The following is a 21,260-nucleotide window of genomic DNA, read 5'->3' on the forward strand; positions in this document are numbered from 1 at the left end:
TTTCCTCTGCACTTCCGCAGCTCCTCTGCGTCTCAGTGTGCTTTTCTCTTCTAGTTGTAGAATTTCCACTCAGCCAGCCTTCCTGTGGTTCTGGGTGATGTCTGTTTTGTCTTTTAGTTGTATTTTTGAATTTGTTGTGGGAGGCAGCAATTTCCAGTGTTTACCTATGCCACCATCTTGGTTTCCTCTGAAATAGGTATTTTTAAAAAACAATGTGATAGAGGGTACAGGTGAGCATCCAGGCGGAAGGGGACTGAGGCAACGGCTGTGGGAAGGGCTCGGGCTTCACTCTCCCCACACCTCCATGTGCTCACCCACCTGGAAGGTCTCGGGACTTTTATGGAGCCTTCATCACATAGGCCTAATGGATTATTTTTTTTTAAATATATTTTATTGATTTTTTACAGAGAGGAAGGGAGAGAGATAGAGAGTTAGAAACATCGATGAGAGAGAAACATCGATCAGCCGCCTCCTGCACATCTCCCACTGGGGATGTGCCCGCAGCCCAGGTACATGCCCTTGACCGGAATCGAACCTAGGACCCCTCAGTCCGCAGGCCGACGCTCCATCCACTGAGCCAAACCGGTTTCGGCAGGCCTAATGGATTATTAACTCCATTTCCAGCTTCCCCCTCTCTGGAGGATTGTGGTGGGACTGAAAAATCCAAGCTTCTCATCATGGCCTCTCAGGTAACCAGTCCCATCCAGGGGCCACCAGAGTCACTTCATTAGAACAAAGACCCTTCTGCCCCTAGGAAATTAGAACAGTTTCAGGATCAGGAGTCAAACGAGTGACCTCCTGGATCCTGGGCTACTGCTCAGCCACTGGAGCAGGGCTCATTTTCTTTAGCCCAAGTCTCCCCCATGGGAGAGCAGTTTTAGAACTAGCCCCCACACCGTGCACCACAAAGGAAGAAATCTTGCCCCTGTCTGCTTCGGCCGCACCCTTCAATTGCTCAGGTATTGGAGTCTCGGGGTGTGGGGCAGATGATGAGCCACAGAATAGCAGAGTCAGCAGCAGTCAAGTTTTAGAAGAAGTAGGGGAAGAGGCGTGAGAGGCTCTAAGAGCCAAGATTTGCGTTTCTCAGCTGAGAATCAGGAAGAAACTTCAGCTTCTTGGTGGAGGATTGCCATGACCTCTGGCCAGAAAGAGGTCATACACAGCCATGTCTCTGTACCCAGGGAAATACCCCACAAGGCGTTGCCTGGGAGAAACCCTGGTGAGAAGTAGTGCTGGGTAGTGATGCAGAGTGAGTCTCCTGAGCCAGGCCAGGCTGATGGGGGGGGAGGGGGCGGGCGGGCATGTCCCCTGCCCACAGGACTCCCTGGTCTCACTGACCACTGATGTCAGGTGGCATGGGGGAGGGGGAGCTGGCACATCCTCTTCAGTTCCTGGAAGAGACTACCCACCCTGAACGTGGCCTCCAGGGGACGAGGAGAAAGTCCTGTGTGTGGACCACCCTACATCTCATGGCCTCAGCAGTGAACTCCCTGGGGGTGGGGGCGGGGGTGGGGGGGCGGGGGGTTGCTTAGTGCTGAACCTCCCCTAAAAGTATGGACCATTTTGTCACACTGTGGTCTCGCCTTCTATAGAGAACGTTTGAGGGCTACCACCTCAGCATGTATCTCTAATTTCCTTTACAGTTTTCAATAACACAAAAAGTAATGAACACTAAAAAGTCTAGGTTCCTAAGTTCATTTTTCTGGTCCTATAAAATCTAACTCCTTATATAGTGAGATCATATGGTATTTGTCTTTCTCTGACTTTTTTTCACTAAGCATAATGCCTTCAAGATCCATCCATGCTGTCACAAATGGCAAGATTTTATTCTTTACTAGAGGCCCAGTGCATGAAATCTGTGCACAGGTAGGGTCCCTAGGCCTGGCTGGCAATCAGGGCTGATCAGGTTCTCTGCCTTCTGGCCTCCCCGCCTCCTCCTTCCCTCGCTCCCTCAATGCTGGTCACCCACCATGTTCCGTGCCGCCCCCTTGTGGTCAGTGCATGTCATAGCGAGCAATCAAGCTCCCAGTCTTCTGGTCGAACTCCCAAAGGGACAATTTGCATATTAGCCTTTTATTATATAGGATGCTGGCTGGATGGTATTCCATTGTGTGTGTGTGTGTGCACATTTTTGTTATCCATTCATCCGTCAGTGGACACTTAGGTTGTTTCTATGTCTTGGCTATCTGTAATAATGAAAGTGTAATATGCAAATCGACCAAATGGCCGAACAGCAGAACAACTGTCCGGATGACCACACTATGACACCCACTGGCACCAGGCCAGCCAAGGCGGGTGCAATGCGATTGGGGGCCTGCCATCACCCCACGATTGCCCCGCAGAGGGAGGCCCAGGCCAGCCAAGTGATTGCACCCCAAGCCTGTCCCCCACAGAGGGAGGCAACCGGTGAGGGGGGGAGGAGCAGAGCGGGGGAAGCGTGCATAGATGGCAAGCAGTGGCAGCAGCGGGTGCGGGCCAGCTGTGGGGGTGGGAAGGGAGAAGGAAAGCCCTGATAGGTCCTGATCACCCGCCAGGCCTAGGGACCCTATCAGAGGGGTTGGGATTGCCAGAGGGCTCAGGCCGGGCTGAGGGACACCCCCCCCCCCCCCCCCGCCATGCACGAATTTCGAGCTCGGGTCCTCCAGTTGTAAATAATGCTGGGATGCAGATCTCTTTTGAATTAGTGCTCAGTTAAGACAGCTGCTGGCTCCTTCCCCTGGCCCAGAGCTGCCCTGGTGGCTGATCCTCAGTCGCCTTTTAAAGGAACAGCTCAGGGAGGAGGTGCACACGGGGGGGGAGGGGGTGGACACAGGGCAGGAGTGGGACACGGGGGAGGAGGTGGCCACCAGGGAGCAGGTGCCGGGCAGGCACACGCAGGCTCGGCGCACGTCACATGTCACAGAGTAGGGGGGAGGGAAACAGGCAGGGGCGCTCCCTCCCACCGCGTGTGGCCGGGACCGCGTCACCGTGACCACTCAGTGCCCAGAATATGATCAGCCATTCCCCAATTTGGCCAGACTTAGGGGAAGGCTGCTGGCCTTGGAGGCAGGGCCAGGCGGGGAGGCCACATGGGGCCCACCACCCGGGGCGGGGCGGGGCCAGGAGGACGGTGTTCAGGGCAGACCAGACTTCGGAAGCGCCTGGCCTGTCACCCCAGTATTGCTCTGTACTCTCCATGAAGCCCTGAAATGCTTTGACCAACAGGGACTGATGGGCATGGGGAAGAGGCTGGCAAAAGGGGACCATGTGGCTGTTTCCACCCGGTTTCAAACCGGGGACCTTTCGCGTGTGATAACCACTACACTACAGAAACCACCAACAGCAGAAGTGTTTGCAAAGCCCTTAACAGTCCTCGAGGACGCGTCCCTGACAGGTGCCACCCCCAGCAACCCACGTCCCGCTGTCCGGAAACAACCGCAATCCTTGCTCTGCCCGCTGGGCTCTGGGCCCCGCGGTGCTGGCCAGCGGTGCCCCCGGAGCAGCCGGGCAGGGAGCCTGGTTCCCTGGCGCCCCGGCTGGGAAATGGTGCCAACGACAGGCAGCAGGAGACGTGGGGACTTGGCCAACACAGGGACACCAGCTCATATCTGAAAAAATAAAAACACACCTTACATTTGCCAGCACTTAATTCAGGAGGCACTTGTCGAGGAAAAACTCAGTTTGCTCCTTCCTATGTCTTTCTTTCCTGGGAGTCTCGTCACTACCCGCACAAACACCCCCCACAGTTGACTGTAGGACACCAGCGGGTCACAGAGAATTGCTGGGCGCGGGGAGCCCCGCACACGGGTGAAGGAGTGGCCGCTGTGTGCGGTGAAGGGGCCTCTCAGGACAGGAAACGCACGGGCGGAGAGGGCGTGTGGAGGTTTCCCTTTCCCGCACTTTCACATTTAGTTTCGAACACCGCAATGAAGGAAGTGTTAAAGGTGTTTTAAAATGTGTAAAGACAAAGAGACTGAGCTAAGAAATCCGACAGCCGTTAACGTCGGGTTATACCTGGTCTTACAGGCACTGCACCCTCTCATCTGAGGAAGCCGGAGAGAGTGCAGACCTGTAAGAGACGGTGAGGGTCCAGGAAAGGCCTGACCCCACTCCAAGTCATGTAAAGGACATGAACTTGGCTTACACCCCAGTTCTTGTGATCTAGGCAAGCAGACATTTGTCATAGCAACTGATTGTCATAGTAACTGTCAAACATAGATGGAACTAGACAAAGCTTGCCCAGGCTTGCCCAGCCTGCAATGATCTGCTACTTCCCTATGATAGGCCAAGTCCTAGCAGTGATCTCTGAAGCATGACCAGCCACAGCTTAGCTATAAAACAGTGTGTGTAAAAAATAAAGTTGCTGGTGCCTTGTGCCAGTCCTCCTAACCCCGGTCTCTGGTGCTTTCATCCCACGCCACTCTACCCTGTGGGACCCTTGGGAGCGGGCCTCCACACAGACCCACCCACCCCAAAGGCCCGAGTGAGAGAGTGGGCCTGCAGGGGTGCAAGAAACCTCTGTGGATGGCGTTTAGGACCCCAAACACCTTGTTGAAAATGACAGCCGAGGTTAAATGACCTCATCTTCTCAATGGTGCAGAGTGAAATTATCTGGGGAGGCAGGGAATGGAGACAGTTCCGGGATGAAACAGGTGAGAAAGACATTAGAAAATGAAGAGGATGAGAGAGTTACTAAGACAGCAGTGACCACTAGCCTGCTGTTGGCTGGTGTAAATGCCCAGCGCACTGCAGTGGCCTCTGCTGACTGGCTGCTCCCACAGCTGGGGTCTGGCAGGAGCCTGGAGGAGAATGTGGGTGTGGGCTGAATAAGCGAAGGAGAGGGAGTTGGGGGGGTGAGGACCCCAGGATGGTAGGTGACCTGGCTGAGCCCCTATAGAACTCGAGGGACATCAGAAACACCAGTGGCCTGAGCGCTCAGTGGGTAGAGAGTATATCAGGCTGAGCTGCTCTAACAGACAATCCATAAATCAGCTTTAATAATGAGGGAAACACATTCCCAGGTAAATCTGGGTTTGATATAGGCCCCCAAATTATTTTGCTTCTCTTGGTCCTTCCTCAATGTGGACTCCATTCCTAAGCAGGCTGTTTACTCCTGTTCTCAAAACACCACCAGCGGCTTGGCCCACAGGCTCTGATGCGTCTCCTGCAGGAACAAGGGCTTCTTCATCCCAGAACGCTTATTGAAGAGAGAAAGGGGGCCGTGCTGCTTAGTTTACCAATTCAGGCCACTCCTGAAGTCAGCGGTGGGATTAATCCCACTCAAAACCTATGGCTGCCGAAACCGGTTTGGCTCAGCGGATAGAGCGTCGGCCTGCGGACTAAAGGGTCCCGGGTTCGATTCCGGTCAAGGGCATGTACCTTGGTTGCGGGCACATCCCCAGTGGGGAGTGTGCAGAGGCAGCTGGTCGATGTTTCTCTCTCATCGATGTTTCTAACTCTCTATCTCTCTCCTTTCCTCTCTGTAAAAAATCAATAAAATATATTAAAAAAAACAAAAAACAGAAAACAAAACCTATGGCTGACAAATTCTGAGCATCTCTAAGAAGAAAGAAGGAGGTAGAAATGCTGAAGTGGTACCTTCAAATGCACTAGAACAGGAGTGGGCAACCTTTTTGTGAGTGGGTGCCAAAACCAGCAAAATCTCTGACTCAAAATTCTTCTGCGTGCCAACCCTAATTTTTTGAGAACATGTTATGCTTACTTGATATCTCTTAAGGTGTATGTATGTGAAGAACCTTGAAGAAATAATAAAATCCATTCAAGCGACAAAAACACAGTCTATGATGATGAAAAAGACATTTATTTTTTCATGTATACATGTACACTGATAGTCCGACAGAAAACTTTATGGCTCCGTTTGATATTATCAGTGGGACTTTTGCTGCTGCATCACTGATGACAGAGATTTTACATCAGGTTTCTATTCCGTGACCTTCAGAGATATGCACGCGCTACTACTTTCATCCGTCAGGCTGCTCCTATTACGAGACTTAACAAAATTCATCACTGAGAACAAAGATTCACAAGTGTATGTGGATGAAACCAAAACACTGGTCGCATCTAGGAAGGCAGGGAGAGTTAAGGCAGAGGCATAGAAATTGCTCTTCCCCTCTGTCGTCAATCCATGTCTATGGTCTTTAAGATAACTTGTTATGTAAAATTATTTCTTTATCTAAGATGCACCTACACTGAATTTATCTGAAAAATAAAAAAAATAAAAAATTTATTAGGAAAAAAATTGTAGCTTCCTTTCCGACTGGCCGCAGCCATCAGGTAAACCAAGGTGGGCGCGTACAAGTCCATCCAGGAGCCATGAGGAAGAAGCAGTCGGATGCAATGCGCTTCCTTCTCCGGGTGCCCGTGCGCTGCTGGCAGTACCGCCAGCGCTCGGGGCTCCACAGGCCCGCCCGACCGGGCCGACAAAGCGCGCAGCTGGGCTACACGGCCCAGCAAGGTGACGTCTTATATCGGATTCGCGTGCGCCGTGGTGGCCGCCAGCGTCCTGTTCCTAAGGGTGCGACCTCCGGCCAGCCTGTCCATCACGGCGTTAACCAGCTGAAGTTTGCGCGAAGTCTTCAGTCTGTTGCCGAGGAGCGAGCTGGACGCCACTGTGGGGTCTGAGAGTCCTGAATTCTTCCTGGGTTGGTGAAGACTCCACGTACAAATTCTTTGAGGTTATTCTCATTGATCCATTCCATAAAGCTATCAGAAGAAATCCTGACACCCAGTGGATCACCAAACCAGCCCACAAGCACAGGGAGATGCGAGGGCTGACATCTGCGGGCGCAAGAGCCGTGGCCTCGGGAAGAGCCACAAGTTCCACCGCACTATTGGTGGTTCTCGCCGTGCAGCTTGGAAAAGGCGCAATACTCTCCAGCTCCACCGTTACCGCTAATATATGTTTGTAAAATCCTTACCTAATAAACAATTTAGGACAGTCGTGTCTGCTTAAAAGTGTTCTTTGATTTGTTAAAACTAGTCTGCAGATTGTCTTATGAATGCATTGTCACATTATAAAAGTTAAAGTGCAACAATGTTTGAAGACTATAAGTGATGGTGTGTCTCATTACTCATAAGATAGACGCTTTTGTCTTGGCTTTATGTCAGCGATTTTCAACCGTTTTCATCTCATGGCACACATAAACTAATTATTAAAATTCTGCAGCACACCAAAAAGTAATGTTTTGCCAATCTGACCAAAAATAGGTATTTTGATCCATTCTTTTTTAACTTGACAATCTAAGGGGGCTAGAGGTTAGTGCCCCTGACTAGTCAGGTATTGCATGTTTTTGTTTTTTGCTTTTTTGTTTTTAATATATATTTTTTTAAAATATTTTTTTTTTTACTGATTTCAGAGAGGAAGGGAGAGGGAGAGAGAGATAGAAACATCAATGATGAGAGCAAATCATTGATCAGCCGCCTCCTGCACGCCTCACACTGGGGATGTGCCTGCAACCCAGGTACATGCCCCTGACCGGAACCGAACCTGGGACCTTTCAGTGCGCAGGCCGACGCTCTATCCACTGAGCCACACCGGCTTCGGCAGGCATTGCATGTTTTAAAAATTGTGCCCCACCAGTGTGCCCCAGTATACGGATTGAAAATCGCTGCTTTATCTTATTAGGGAGCTTCCTATGTCGTGTTTGGGATGGGTGTAACATTCTGTGAAGGAGTGCAAAACTAGCCAGTAGATTTGTTGGTGCATGTGATGAAACCTACAGCTTTATTAGGGTAATGCAATGCTCTCTGCTTGTTTACTCTCAAGGGGCTGTTTTTTGGAGTTTGAATTTTGCTTGGAAATGTGAAAGATAGCCTAATCTGTTCTCGTGGTCCTGTGCAGAAAAATGAAAGTTAAGCAGGGGGTTCACATTTTTTAGATTAACCCAGTATAACTGCTGCTTCTGAAAGAAGAAAAGTTTAAAAGGATGCCACCATTATTTTAGGAGAATTGAATGATTCTGTTGAAAGAGGGTTCTCTTAAAATTAAACATTCTAGTTTACCTACACAAAACTGGCTTGGTCTCCATAGTATCATTCACTTTCACGTAAACGCTAGAAGCCCTGATTCAATCCCATGACTGAATTTCCTGCAAAGTAGTAATAGTAATTACATTGGTGTGTATTGAAACTGATGGAAATTGAACAAATGAGAAGGGGAATTAACTTTAAGGTGTGTTGTGTTATAACTATTATGAACCCGTTAGCCACGTTAAGGGGGAAAATGCGGTTGGCTTTATTTAAGGGTACTTGTGCTTAGTTCATTTAGTCTTATAAGTCATCTTGGGCCAACCCACTATATCCGTTATTCCTCTAATGTTACTGAGAATAGTCATGTATTGGTGTCAGTACACGTTTAAGGTTTCCAGTCTAACCTGGGGCATTGTCTACAGTTATTTTTCTCGTCCCTGCTCAAACTACCCTCAAAAGCCTTACCATTCCACAAACTTTCCAGGCCTTCAGTTGTGCTCACCTTACTGTTAAAGCATACCACCACATTATATTTGCCTCTTGTCTTAAAATAGACTAGGTTTCTGTTTCCCAGGGTGAATCTGAGCGTGTAGGAAATATAGAGGAATTGGCTCCAATTTCCAAGTCTGGGTTTGCTGACTTAATAGGTAGTTTGGTTCTAAAATCCTAATTGCTGGTTTCCTTTTTTTAACCAATTTTTCTTATTTTCTTCATGGGTCTTAGAAGGCTTGGCTAAATGATTTCCAGAAACATGTAGCAAACTCATAAAACCTCTTAAGACCTAAATTCCTTTCCACTCAAATCTCAAACCATCTGTTTTGTGTGTAGAGGTTGTTCAACTAAAGGAATAAATGTCTGTTAAACTAAAAAATAAAAAATAATTGTAAATGGAAGATTATAAGAGAGGGTTTCCCATGCCAGCAAAAGTTCCTGGCGTGCCATGTTTGGCACGCGTGCCAGAGGTTGCCCACCCCTGCACTAGACAGGGTAAGAGCAGTATCATAGAACGAGGGAGGTGGGCCCGCGCTCTGTGGGGCGCATTGGGAATCAGAAGCGCGAGCCTTTGGCAGCTGGACTCCACCTGCCGCGCCTCTGCCGGGGTGCGCAGGCCAAGTCTGCAGGGGCCGCAGGGGTGCAGCCGGAAACAGCTCCATAGTCGGAGAGGGCTGCGATGGGTGTCGATCGTGCGCGACAGGGGTTTTATTTGGCAAGCCAAAAAGTAGGACGGCTGCCAGGAGTGGGACTTGAACCCAGACCTCCAGGAGAGACTGCAACCTGAACGCCGGGGCTTAGACCGCTCAGCCATCCTGACCACAGGTCCAGCTGTACCAGCGCTCACATGGCTGAGACCCATCGCGAGCCCCTGTGCCTTCCACGGCGTCGCTGGAGTCAGGCGGCGGTCGCGGTGCCCTAAGGACGGGCCGCGTGGCCGAGGGGAGCAGGGACAGCGGACTGCCTAACTCGGCCGCCGCCCATCCTGGGCCCGGGCGCAACGCCCGCCCACGTGCTTCTCCTTGCGGTCCCGCTTGCCTTTCGGGCCTCTTCCCGGCGCAGCCCCCGCCTTGGAGGTCACGGGCAGCGCGCACTCGAAGTTTTCAGCGCCACCCGTGTCGTGGTTGGGTCGGGACAGGCTCCGAGTCATCTCCAGGTCGCGTTGCCGGCTGCTTTGCTGGAGGACGCCATTGGTTTGACATCAGGCGGGGCGCAGGCGGACCCCTGCACTGGGCAGGGCGTGGAGGGCAGTGCAGGCGCCGGCTGGCAGTCACAGATAGGGCCGTGTCCAGGGCCCTTGCAACCGTCCTCGTTAGTATAGTGGTGAGTATCCCCGCCTGTCACGCGGGAGACCGGGGTTCGATTCCCCGACGGGGAGGTAGCACGTGCATTTTGGTCGCTGGCTCCGCCCCTGTCCTCGGTGCGAGGTCTGAGGGGGCGGTAGGGCCTGGACCTTTTGTGAGGCTCCAGGGACCTGGTGCCCACTGTGCGCTGAGGGGCTGTCAGGGGTGGGCAAACTTTTTGACTCCAGGGCCACAATGGGTTCTTAAACTGGACCGGAGGCCGGAACAAAAGCATGGATGGAGTGTTTGTGTGAACTAATATAAATTCAAAGTAAACATCATTACATAAAAGGGTACGGTCTTTTTTTTTTTAGTTTTATTCATTTCAAACGGGCCGTAGTTTGCCCACGGCTGGCTGGATCCTAGGGCTGGGCCTGGAAAGGCCTGGGGATCCTGGGCTCTAGACGCTGGGGCGCTACTGCGTGCGAGTGCGGGACACGAAGGCTCGTAGTGTTTTGAGGCAGGAAGAGAGCGGGGCACCTGGTGGTGCGGGACGACAGGAGGCTGAGCTCGGAGACCAGGGGCTGGCGCGGAGGGTGCGCTGGAGGCGCAGGCGCGGCTCCCCCGCCCTCCCTGCTGGTCTAGTGGTCGGGATTCGGTGCTCTCACCTCAGCGGCCTGGGTTCGATTCCCAGTCAGGGAAGCTTTTCTTCTCTTCACGTCCGCGCACCCACTTTTAGCCAACGCTGGCTTCCTTCCCCCGGGAGCCCGGCGTTTCCCCTCCTCCGTCTCGGGAGCTCGCCTCTCTCCTAAACCCGAGGGGCCCGCGCGCTCCCGCTCTGCAGCTGCGCGGGCGTCGGCGGGACCCTCCTCGCAGGGACAGGCCGCCCCTTCGGAAGGGAGCCCCGGGAGGGCAAGGTGTTGTCGGACCGCCTGCCAGAGCCCGCGGCACCTCACCCGGAGGCTCTGGCCAGCACAGCCGCCGGGCCTTTCCCGCTGCGAGCCCTTCGGACCCGCTGTTTCCATTGTGGGTGGCAATGGGCCCAGGGGCGCCGTGTGCGCTCGGCAGGGAGCTGTGGGCGCGGCGTCCGGAGAGCTGGCCCGCCGCTGCCGACTCCGACGCAAGGAGATGGGGAGGCCGGCCGCGCTCCCAGCGCCGCCCTATGGGAGGAGGTGGAGGCACAGGGGGGACAGTGGAGTCCTGGCCACATCGTGTGCAACTCGCATCCCGAGCGCTCTCCATCCTCCCCTAACGCGGCAGGAACGTTAGGAAAGCACCTCCCGGTCCCCCGCCCCCCCGCACCCCACGCCTCCCACCGCGGTCTCACTCCCGCCCACGCCCGGTTCGCCGAGCGAGGTCTCGTCCCCATCACCGTCTTTCCTGCCGGCGCCCCCGGCGCCCCGCGCGGTCTCTGTCCCGCCAGAACCCTCCTCGCTGTCGGCGCAGAGCCGACCTCTGTCCGCGCTGCTCCCCCGCGGCCAGCGCGCACTCGCCAGCCGTTTGCACAGACCCTGTCGCAGGCACAGGATCCTCGCGTCGCCCGCGGGCGCTGCGGGTCACCGCAGGCAGTGCCCTCCCGGGCTGGCCCCGGCGCGGGCGGGTGAGGGTGAGGAACGGAGTTGGTGCCATGGGTGGCCTTCCGCGAGGGGGTGAAGGCAGGGCCGACCGACTCCGTGAACATGGCGGAGCGCTGGGCTGCGCATTTGGGGATGTGAGAGGAGGAGGGTGTGCTGTGGGGGTGACAGGTGGGGGCGGGGAGGGGCGGCTAGCAGCGCTCCTGGGGGTGGTGAGGGGACGCTGGTGGGGGTCCTGGCGGATCCCGTGCTGTGGTGGTGGTGGTCGTACTGGGCCCAGAGAGTCGGTTTTAGGGGTGGCGCCGCCTGCCAGTGTTTGGAAACGGTTGTCCTGATCGTGATGAAGGGCATGTGGGCTGTGCACTGAGATGAGACCGTGAATTATTTTGCACCGGCTCCTGCGCCATGCTGACCTTGTGACCCTCCAGGAAGATGCCGTCTCCATCTCCTAAGAGTGGCCGCATTCCTGCTCCTGGTTGTGCCAACCCGATGTAATGGGGGGAGTGCGATGCTGGATGGAGCCAGAGCGCTAGGAAAGGTGATGAAAGGGAAAGGCGGGGTGCGGGTGCCAGTCACTTGAGGAGCAGGAGGTGTTCCCTGCAGTGAAGGGCGTGACTCAAGCCGCGTGCTTGTGAAAAGGGACAAGGGCGGGGCTGAGCAATCAAGATGTGGGGCTGGGGTTCAGCTCCCAAGTCCAGTGGGTCCCATGTTGTAGCAAAAGGAGAGGTGTGTGTGTGGGGGGTGGTGCAGGTGCAGGACCGGTGTCTTAAGGGGAAGTCTGAGCTCGGAACCTGGATGTCTCGGCTTGCAGAACCAAAATGGACCGGTGGGTTGCAGGGGCCTCCCGTGTGGCAGGCAGGCCAGTCCTACCAATGAGCCACTCATGCAGGAACAGCAACTGTGATAGGCCGGCCACTGCTCACCCCCCCCCCCCCCCTGCGGCACCTGTTCCATTTGTGCGGAGACAGATGCAAGACCTGAGACAGAGATGCCAGGCAGTCAAAGGTTCTAGGGCACAGCACAGAGCCAACCGGGACAGAAGGACTCAGACGAACTCGCCAGCCCATCCTCCATTTCCTCCATCGTCCAGGGCCGCTGCAAGACTGTCAGTGTCTGCTCGCTTCGGCAGCACCTATACTAAAATCGGAGACACAGGGAAGATTAGCATGGCCCCTGTGACAAGGATGACACGCAAATTCGTGAAGCATTAAAATAAATAAATAAATAAATAAATAAATAAATAAATAAATAAATAAGTAAATCCTATCTAATAAAAGAGAAACATGGTAATTGGCGTACGACCGATACCCTTTTCATTGGCTAATCAGCGAGTTATGCAAATTAACTGTCAGCCAAGATGGCAGCCGGCAGCCAGGCAGCTTGAAACTAACATGAGGCTTGGTTGCTTCAGTGACGGAGGAAACCAACGTTCCCCGCCTGCGACTGCAGGCCTCTGAGCGGGCAGTTTAAGAAACATTGTAACGAATACGCCCAACTTCAGCCAGCAGATTGGCAACATTGTAAGCAAAGGCCAGAAACCTACTTTCAGCCGGAGGCCTAAGAGCTGGAGCCAAGCCTCAAGCTAAAGCTGGCCCAGAATAAAAAAAAAAAAGAAAAAGAAAAAAAAGGAAAAAAGGAGCGTTTGGGAGTTCAGTTTACCCCCAGCCTGAAAACAGCCCTCAGCCCCTCACCCAGACTGGCCAGGCACCCCAGTGGGGACCCCCACCCTGATCCAGGACACCCTTCAGGGCAAACCAGCCGGCCCCACCCGTGCACCAGGCCTCTATTCTATATAGTAAAAGGGTAATATGCCCCCCGGCACCAGGATCAGCGGAGCCGTGAGGCCTCCTGGCACTGGAATCAGCGTGACAGGGGGCAGCACCCAAACCCCCTGATCGCCCTGTGGCTCTGTGTGTGACAGGGGGCGGGGCCACAACCTCCCTATCCACCCTGCTCTGTGCCTGATAGGGGGGAGCTCCCCCCCCCCCACGGGCCCTGCTCTGTGTGTGACGGGGTAGAGCCATAACCTCCCCCTCGGCCCTGCCCTGAGTGTGAGAGTGGCGGCGCCCCAACCCCCTGACCCGCCCTGCTCTGTGGGTGATAGAGGGCAGCACCCCAACCCCCTGATGGGCCCTGCTCTGTGCGTGACAGGGTACAGAGCCTCAACCCCCCTGATTGGCCCTGCTCTGTGTGTGACAGGGGGTTGCTCCACAACCTCCCCATCGACCCTGCCTTGAGTGTGACAGGGGGCGGCGCCCCAACTCCCCAATCAGCCCTGCTCTGAGCCCGACCAGGGGCTGCACCTAGGGATTGGGCCTGCCCTCTGCCACCCGGGAGCAGGCCTAAGCCAGCAGGTCGTTATCTCCCGAGGGGTCCCAGACTGCTAGAGGGCACAGGCCAGGCTGAGGGACCCCCCCTCCCCCCCCCCCCCGAGTGCACAAATTTTTGTGCACCGGGCCTCTAGTAAGTAAGTAAGTAAGTAAGTAAATAAATAAATAAATAAATAAATAAATAAATAAGTAAATAAAGACAAACTGTCAGTGCCACCAGAGGAGGCCATGGACCAAGCTTAGCTGGCTCCCGGATCAAAAGCCCGGCAGGCCACGTATGGTGGGAGCAGCTAAGTGCCCACAGTCCCTTTAGCGACCCCCCAGGAGCAACCCAAAGTCCCTCCAGCCTCTGGGTTTTCCGCCTATTTGTGGTCGGGTTGGGAGTGGCGGTGAACCGAGGGTGTAAGGCGGAGGCCAGAGTTCGCAGGGGCCCCAAGGGTGCCAGTCAGGAACCGACTGTAAGGCGGGAAAAGGCTGCGATGGACGCAATCCAGCCGGGGGAAGCTCGTGCAAAAGTTTGGACACTTGTCAGGAGTGGGATTCGAACCCACGCCTCCAGGGGAGACTGCGACCTGAACGCAGCGCCTTAGACCGCTCGGCCATCCTGACGTAGGCTCTGGCGTGTCGACGCTCTCGTGGCTGGGACCCAGCTGTGAACGCCTGTGGCCTCCACCCCGCCTGTCCAGTCCAGGTGCCCGATGGGCGGGCGTTAGCGGGCGACGGGGAGCAAGAACAGCCGACCGGCCTCTCCCCTTCCTGGGCCGGGGCACGAGGCGCGCTCGGAGGTTTCAGTGCCGCCGTGTCGTGCTCTGTGGGAGGGCGCTGTTGGTTGGGTGTCCGGTCGGGGACCCACAGGGCCGCATTGGGGAAGGTAACGGGGGCGGTGGGGGGAGGGTAGGAACTACTGTGCCTGTCCTCCTCAGCATAGTGGTGAGCATTCCCGCCGGTCACGCGGGAGACCGGGGGAATCCCGACGGGGAGGCGTGTCCCGTTTGGTCGTTGGTACAGCCTCTGTCCTGTAGCTTGCCGATAAGAGCCCCTTTTCGCTCCTTCGCCCTGCGTCGAGGCCCAGGGCCTCAACTGGTGGTGCCGGGTGTTCCCCAACAATCCCTCTCCCCACCTTTCCTCCCGCAGGCACGCAGGGCATCCTCCCGCCAGCGCAGCGTCTGTGAGCGGCCCTCCCAAAGCGGCTGGTGGAGGGGAAGCGCAGCCGGTGGGCGGAGGGTGCGCGCCCCGTCGGTGCGGGCGGTGTCGCTCAGTGGAGGTGGGTTTGGCGACCCCGGGGCTGGAGACACGACCTGGGGGCAGCGGCGTGGAATCGGAGGGACCAGGAGCAGTCGGCCAGCGACAGCGCCCCGAAGAGGCAGTTGGATCGACAAACTAGCGCAGCTGCTGAGGCTGGCTCGGTTGGTAGCGGCAGTTCCCCGCGCTGGTGCCAGTTAGGACTAGAGTTTCTAAAGGGCTCCCCCTGTGCGGCGTTGGTGGTATAGTGGTGAGCATAGCTGCCTTCCAAGCAGTTGACCCGGGTTCGATTCCCGGCCAACGCAGCGAGATAGTTTTGCCCCCTGCGCCTGCGAGGACTGTGGACGCTGGGACTTGCGACCCGGGCCGTGTTAGCGCCAGCAGGAGGCGTGTAGTGTTTTGAAGGTGCGCAGGCAGGAAGAGGGCAAGGCACGTGTGGGTAGGGGAGACAGGGCGGCTGTACTTGGAAAAGCAAGAAAAGCTGGAACTGTGGAAGCTCCAAGTGGGTGGCCCAGAAGTGCTTTATACAGAGACACAGGCTCACCCTGTGGCGTACCTGTTCCCTGGTGGTCTAGTGGTTAGGATTCGGCGCTCTCACCGCCGCGGCCCGGGTTCGATTCCCGGTCAGGGAAAGTGTTTTTGTGTCTCTCCAGCACGGCCACACTCACATTTTAGGCAAAGCACTCTGACCCGCCCCCCCCCCCCTCCCCGCCAGTTGATGCCGTTCGATGTTAATGGTGGAGCAGCGGCCCAGTGTTTGAAAAGGGAACGTGGGGAATGCTGTGAGATGAGACGAATTATTTTCCACCTACTTGTGCGCCATGTTGACTTGTGATCTTACAGGAAGATACGATGTCTCCATCTCCTGAGTGGCTCCATCCCACCTCCTGGCTGTGTAATTTTGAGAGCGTAGGGTGGGAGAGAGCTAGAGCTGATGAAAGGTAGCGAAGGGGAGTGCGCAGGTGCCAGCTATGTGCGCCGCCATTGGTGTTCCTTGTAGTGAGTGGCGTGACTCAAACGGTATGTGGTTGATGAAGAGGGACCAGGGAGGTGTTGGGCGTGGAGGCTTGGCTCCGTAGTCGTGTTGTAAGAGGTATGGCGGAAGGAGTCCGAGGTGCACGCGAACAGAGCGGTGGGACCAAAAAAAAGGAAACCGACTGCATGGGCCGGGAATCGAACCCGGGCCTCCCGCGTGGCAGGCGAGAATTCTACCACTGAACCACCCATGCACCGACAAGGGCAGGCCTAGGCCCCACACCAACACCTATTTCTTTTGAGCAGGCGGCAGCGCGGGACCCAAAACCGAGGCTGCAGGCACGCCTATGACCCTTGCGCGGCGCAGAGCCAACCGAAGGACCCAGAGACCCAGGCAGACTCTGCGGCCGATGCTGCGTGTTCGTGGCGGTCCACGGACGCCGCGAGACTGTCAGTGTCACCAGAAGAGACCAGGAGCTGGACCAAGCCTGGCCCGCGCTGGGATCCCAACCCCGGCAGGTGACGTGTGGAGGGAACAGCTGAGCGCCCACGGTCCCTCCAGCGTCTGGCCTTTCCGCCTATTTGTGGTCGGGTTGGGAGTGGCGGTGAACCGAGGGTGTAAGGCGGAGGCCAGAGTTTGCAGGGGCCCCAAGGGTGCCAGTCAGGAACCGACTGTAAGGCGGGAAAAGGCTGCGATGGACGCAATCCAGCCGGGGAAGCTCGTGCAAAAGTTTGGACACTTGTCAGGAGTGGGATTCGAACCCACGCCTCCAGGGGAGACTGCGACCTGAACGCAGCGCCTTAGACCGCTCGGCCATCCTGACGTAGGCTCTGGCGTGTCGACGCTCACGTGGCTGGGACCCAGCTGTGAACGCCTGTGGCCTCCACCCCGCCTGTCCGGTCCAGGTGCCCGATGGACGGGCGTTAGCGGGCGACGGGGGCAAGAACAGCCGACCGGCCTCTCCCCTTCCTGGGCCGGGGCACGAGGCGCGCCAACCTGCTCCGCTTCGGGGCCTCATTCGCCCTCTTGGGCCTCCCCCCGCGCAGCCCCGGTTGGAGGCCACGGGCAGCGCTCACTCCGTGTCGGGGTCGGGCTCAGGCTCGCTCACCGGCTGCTTCATCGGGGGCCGCGGGGACTCAGGGTGGAGCTGCAGGGACCGGGAGGGTGTCCCGGGCAGGTCGGCGGGAGCCTCGCGCACAGGGCGGTCTATGACCCCCCCCCCCTCCCAACGCCGTCCTCGTTAGTATAGTGGTGAGTATCCCCGCCTGTCACGCGGGAGACCGGGGTTCGATTCCCCGACGGGGAGGCCGTGCCGTTTTTTTGGTCACTGGCGCAGGTTGAGGACGTGGGCCCTTCTCGCCCTCTGCCCTGCTCGGGGCCCAGACCCCCACTGTTTCCGGTTGTGCCCCAGCACCCCGCTCCCCGTCACTCCGACAGGCGCTCGGTGGCCGAACCCCAGCCAGGCCTCCCGCCGCCGCAGCTCCTGCCCAGCGGCCGCCAGCAGTGCGGGGGGAAGGACTGGCGACGGAGCACAGCTGGGCCGCAGGTGGTCGGGGGGAGCCCCGTCGGTGCGGGCAGTGTCACCCGGTGGAGAAGGGCTTTGGGGACCAGGGCGCTGGAGACGCTGCGGCGAGGAACCCGAGGACAGGAGCAGCCGGGCAGCGAGAGGCCCCGGAGGCGGCCGGGCCTGCAAGGGGAGCGCTGCGCGGAGGCGGCGGGCGACTCCGTGGCTGAGCATCGGGCCTGCTCTCGGAAAAGGCTGGGGTTCGCCGCGGAGCGGCTGCGGGAGGGAGGGCGTCGAGGGCAGGGGGAGGCGTGAGCCGTTACCCACAGGGAGGTAGGTGGGCAGGGGTGAGCACCGCGGCCGGTCTTGACCCGGCGCCGTCCCGGCCCCGCTGCTGAGTGCGGGGCCGGGGCTGCCCCTGGGTCGTGCGCCTCCTGCAGGGCGCGGCGGCGGCGGGTGTGGGCGGAGGAGGCTGCGGATTCTGAGGGCGCGCCGGCGGGGAGATCGCGGGCACGATGGGCAGGGCGCGGGGCAGCTGCACGGGAAGGCGGAGGCGCTGGCGCCCGCGGGCATGGCGGCGCGGGAGCAGGAGGCGCCGGCCCGCGGATCAGCTCACCGCTCCCTGGTGGTCTAGTGGTTAGGATTCGGCGCTCTCACCGCCGCGGCCCGGGTTCGATTCCCGGTCAGGGAAGCTTTTCTTCTTAGTCCTCGAGCCCGCATCCCACCCACCTTTTAGCCGACGCAGGCCGTCCTCCTCCTCCTCCTGGCCACCTGCTCCTCTGGGCCCAACCTGCCCGGTCACGCCTCCCATCCCAGCCCTCTGCCCGCCTCGCCTGCTGGAGGCCTGCGGTGTTTCCCCTCCAGCGGGGTAGCGCGCCTGGATCCCGAGGGGGGCCCAGGGCGGCCCCTCTGCCAGCCGTGGCCCCCGAGCAGGTAGCCGGCCGCTGCAGGACTCGGACTCTCCAGCATCGGGGACAAACCTCGCCGCCCCAGAGGGGTCCGGGGAGGGTTCCCGGTGGAAACGGCCTCTATACCTTCCCGTGGGTCACCCCGCCGGCGGCGTGCTTTCCGTGTTGATTGCTTTTATGTATTTTCTCCGGCTGGTGAGCTATCTCACACCACCTGCTCTGTTTTCCACAAGACTGAGCTCTCCAGCTCTTCTAACAATCAGTCATGGGGGGTCTTCTCAGCCAGTGGAATTGGAACCTCAGAGATACGTCCAGGAATAGGCATTCGTGTCCCTGCATTTTGACAAATCTTTGCCTCTGGTCTCCAGACCTGGAGTTCTAGCCCGTCACAGGGGCTTCTCTTCACGGGACCGTTTATTTGAACAGAACTGGCAGTGCCCCTGGGGTCCCGCTCCATCCTGCTGCTGACCACACCCTGCTCGCCAGCGCCTGTCACTGCCAGGAGGGGCTGGGAGCTTGGGTCACCAGGGGCTTGGCCAGCCTGCAAACAGCCCTCAGCCCCTCACCCAGGCTGGCCAGGCACCCCAGTGGGGACCCCCACCCTGAAGGGACTGTGGCCAGCCTGCAAACAGCCCTCAGCCCCTCACCCAGGCTGGCCATACCTCCCCCAGCAGGGACCCTCACTCCATGGGGGCGTGGCTGACCTGCAAACCACCACAGACCTCTCTCCCAGGCCGCCCCATGCCCCAAGGAAACCCCCACCCTGATCCAGGACACCCTTCAGTGCAAACCAGCCGGCCCCCACCCATGCACCAGGGTAATATGCTAATTAGACTGGGAGACCTTCTGGATTGTTCTTTTGGACAAAGCCATGGTGGTGGGGCCCAAGAGGGGAGGGCAGTTGTGGGTGATCAGGCTGGTGGGGGGCGGGGCTATTGGGGGTAAGCAGACCAGCAGGAGGGCCAGTTGGGGGCAAGCAGGCTGTCAGTGAGGGTTAGTTGGAGGTGATCAGGAGGGGGGGGGAGGGGGGAGTTGGGGGCAAGCAGACCAGTGGGGAGGGAAAGTGGGGGCGAGCAGGCCAGTAGGGGGGGGCAGTTGGGGTGAGCAGGATGGCAGGGGAGGCAGTTGGGAGCGAGCACACTGGCACAGGGGGCAGTTGGGGGTGAGCAGGCTGGCAGGCAGAGTGGTTAGGGGGAACCAGGCAGGCAGGCAGGAGCCAGCAGTCCTAGATTGAGAGAGGGATGTCCGACTGCCAGTTTAGGCCCGATCCCTGTAAACTGGCAGTAGGACATCCTTCAAGGGGTCCCAGATTGGAGAGGGTACAGGCCGGGCTAAGGAACACCTTCTCCCCCATGCGCGAATTTCGTGCACTGGGCCACTAGTCCTATATAATAAAGAGGTAATAAGCAAATTAACCCTCATACTCTCACAAGATGGCTGCCTACAACCAGGCCGGCAGGGGGGCAGTAAGAGGTGGCCAGGCCAGCAGGGAGGGGGCAGTTGGGGGCGACCTGGCCAGCAGCAGGAGGCAGTTAGGGGCAACTAGGCCAGCAGGGGGAGCAGTTAGGGGCAATCAGGCTGGCGGGGGGCGGGGGGGAGTTAGGGGCAACCAGGCAGGCAGGCAGGTGAGCGATTAGGAGCCAGCAGTCCAGTTTGTGAGGGGGCAGTCAGACATCCCTGAAGGGTCCCGTATTGGAGAGGATGCAGGCTGGGCTGAGGGGACCCTCCCCTCTGTGCATGAATTTTGTGCACTGGGCCTCTAGTCTATATAATAAAAGCCTAAGGGACCCTTACAGTGGAACAACCAGGACAACCGGTGACTATGATACGCACTGACACCAGGGAAAAAATGCTCAACTCAAGCTGTCCCCTGGTGGTCAGTGTGCTCCCACAAGGGGAGCGCTGCTCAGCCAGAAGCCAGGCTCACAGCTGGTGAGCACAGCGGAGGTGGCGGGAGCCTCTCCCACCTCAGCTAAAGAGCAGTGAGCCTAGCTGTAAGGAGCAGCGAGCAGGCGGTAAGGAGCGAGGGGTCCCAGACATCCCCCAAGGGGGTCCTGGACTGGGAGAGGGCACAGGCTTGGCTGAAGGATCCCCCCGCCTCCAGTGCACAAGTTCATGTACTGGGCCTCTAGTATCAAAATAATCATAGTTATAGTCTATTTCCTGGTTTCATAGATCTTTTGGAGCAGTTGGTGTCATGTTAGCTATGTATGGCTTTGATGTTTGTTGCTGGCATGCTTCTTTCTGACACATTGTGGGAAAATGGTTTGGGTCCCTGGGATGTGGCTTATGGGAGTCTTAGGCTCACTGTTTCTTTAGTGCCTCTGTACATCTCGATACAGTTATGATGGGTCAAATATTCAAACTTACATATTTCAAACCATGGTACCAGAGCAATTATAATATTGGCGTGGGTAGATTATTTCTTAGTATGACAAAGTCACATGTTTTTTGTTTTTTAATGATTTTTAGAGACAGGAAGGGAGAGGGAGAGAGAAACATCAATGTTTATATGCACCCGTATGTTCATAGCAATGCAATTTACAATAACTAAGACTTGGAAATAGGCTAAGTGCCCATTAGCAGGCGACTGGATAAAAAAGCTGTGGTGTGTTTACACAATGGAATACTCCGGGGCAATATAAAAGAAAGCACTCTTACCATTTGCAACAGCATGGAGGGACCTGGAGAGCATTATGCTGAGCGAGATAAGCCGGTTGGAGAAAGATAAGTACCACATGATCTCACTCATGTGGAATCTAATGAACCAAATAAACTGATGATCAGAAATAGACACAGAGACATATAGAAGCATGAACAGACTGTTGAACCTCAGAGGGAAGGCAGGGGAGGGAGGGTGGGTGGGAACAGATCAACCAATGAACTTGTATGCACATATGCATAACCTGTGGACACAGACAATGGGGTGGTGAGGGCCTGGTGGGGGGATGGGAGTGGCTGGAAGATGGTTATGAGGGAAGAG

General features: G+C 57.0%; 9 non-coding genes and 1 pseudogene across 9 annotated transcripts; 7 read left to right on the top strand and 3 right to left on the bottom strand.

Annotated features, from left to right (window-relative positions):
- The first annotated feature begins 6,177 nt into the window (after positions 1 to 6,177).
- Positions 6,178 to 8,849, top strand: LOC132221385 (large ribosomal subunit protein eL15-like; annotated as a pseudogene).
- Positions 8,850 to 9,766: 917 nt separating this feature from the next.
- Positions 9,767 to 9,838, top strand: TRNAD-GUC (transfer RNA aspartic acid (anticodon GUC)). Its single transcript has one exon. It is a non-coding gene; the product is annotated as a tRNA-Asp (tRNA).
- Positions 9,839 to 12,430: 2,592 nt separating this feature from the next.
- LOC132221511 (U6 spliceosomal RNA) lies at positions 12,431 to 12,536 on the top strand. The gene has a single exon (XR_009450038.1). It is a non-coding gene; the product is annotated as a U6 spliceosomal RNA (small nuclear RNA).
- A 1,637-nt stretch (positions 12,537 to 14,173) lies between these two features.
- On the bottom strand, positions 14,174 to 14,256 carry TRNAL-CAG (transfer RNA leucine (anticodon CAG)). Its single transcript has one exon. It is a non-coding gene; the product is annotated as a tRNA-Leu (tRNA).
- Positions 14,257 to 15,122: 866 nt separating this feature from the next.
- Positions 15,123 to 15,194, top strand: TRNAG-UCC (transfer RNA glycine (anticodon UCC)). Its single transcript has one exon. It is a non-coding gene; the product is annotated as a tRNA-Gly (tRNA).
- A 255-nt stretch (positions 15,195 to 15,449) lies between these two features.
- Positions 15,450 to 15,521, top strand: TRNAE-CUC (transfer RNA glutamic acid (anticodon CUC)). The gene has a single exon. It is a non-coding gene; the product is annotated as a tRNA-Glu (tRNA).
- A 526-nt stretch (positions 15,522 to 16,047) lies between these two features.
- Positions 16,048 to 16,118, bottom strand: TRNAG-GCC (transfer RNA glycine (anticodon GCC)). The gene has a single exon. It is a non-coding gene; the product is annotated as a tRNA-Gly (tRNA).
- A 487-nt stretch (positions 16,119 to 16,605) lies between these two features.
- Positions 16,606 to 16,688, bottom strand: TRNAL-CAG (transfer RNA leucine (anticodon CAG)). Its single transcript has one exon. It is a non-coding gene; the product is annotated as a tRNA-Leu (tRNA).
- A 411-nt stretch (positions 16,689 to 17,099) lies between these two features.
- Positions 17,100 to 17,171, top strand: TRNAD-GUC (transfer RNA aspartic acid (anticodon GUC)). Its single transcript has one exon. It is a non-coding gene; the product is annotated as a tRNA-Asp (tRNA).
- Positions 17,172 to 17,988: 817 nt separating this feature from the next.
- On the top strand, positions 17,989 to 18,060 carry TRNAE-CUC (transfer RNA glutamic acid (anticodon CUC)). Its single transcript has one exon. It is a non-coding gene; the product is annotated as a tRNA-Glu (tRNA).
- The last annotated feature ends 3,200 nt before the right edge of the window (positions 18,061 to 21,260 follow it).

Source organism: Myotis daubentonii, chromosome 18 (genome assembly GCF_963259705.1).
Source record: "Myotis daubentonii chromosome 18, mMyoDau2.1, whole genome shotgun sequence".
Classification (NCBI taxonomy): domain Eukaryota; kingdom Metazoa; phylum Chordata; class Mammalia; order Chiroptera; family Vespertilionidae; genus Myotis; species Myotis daubentonii.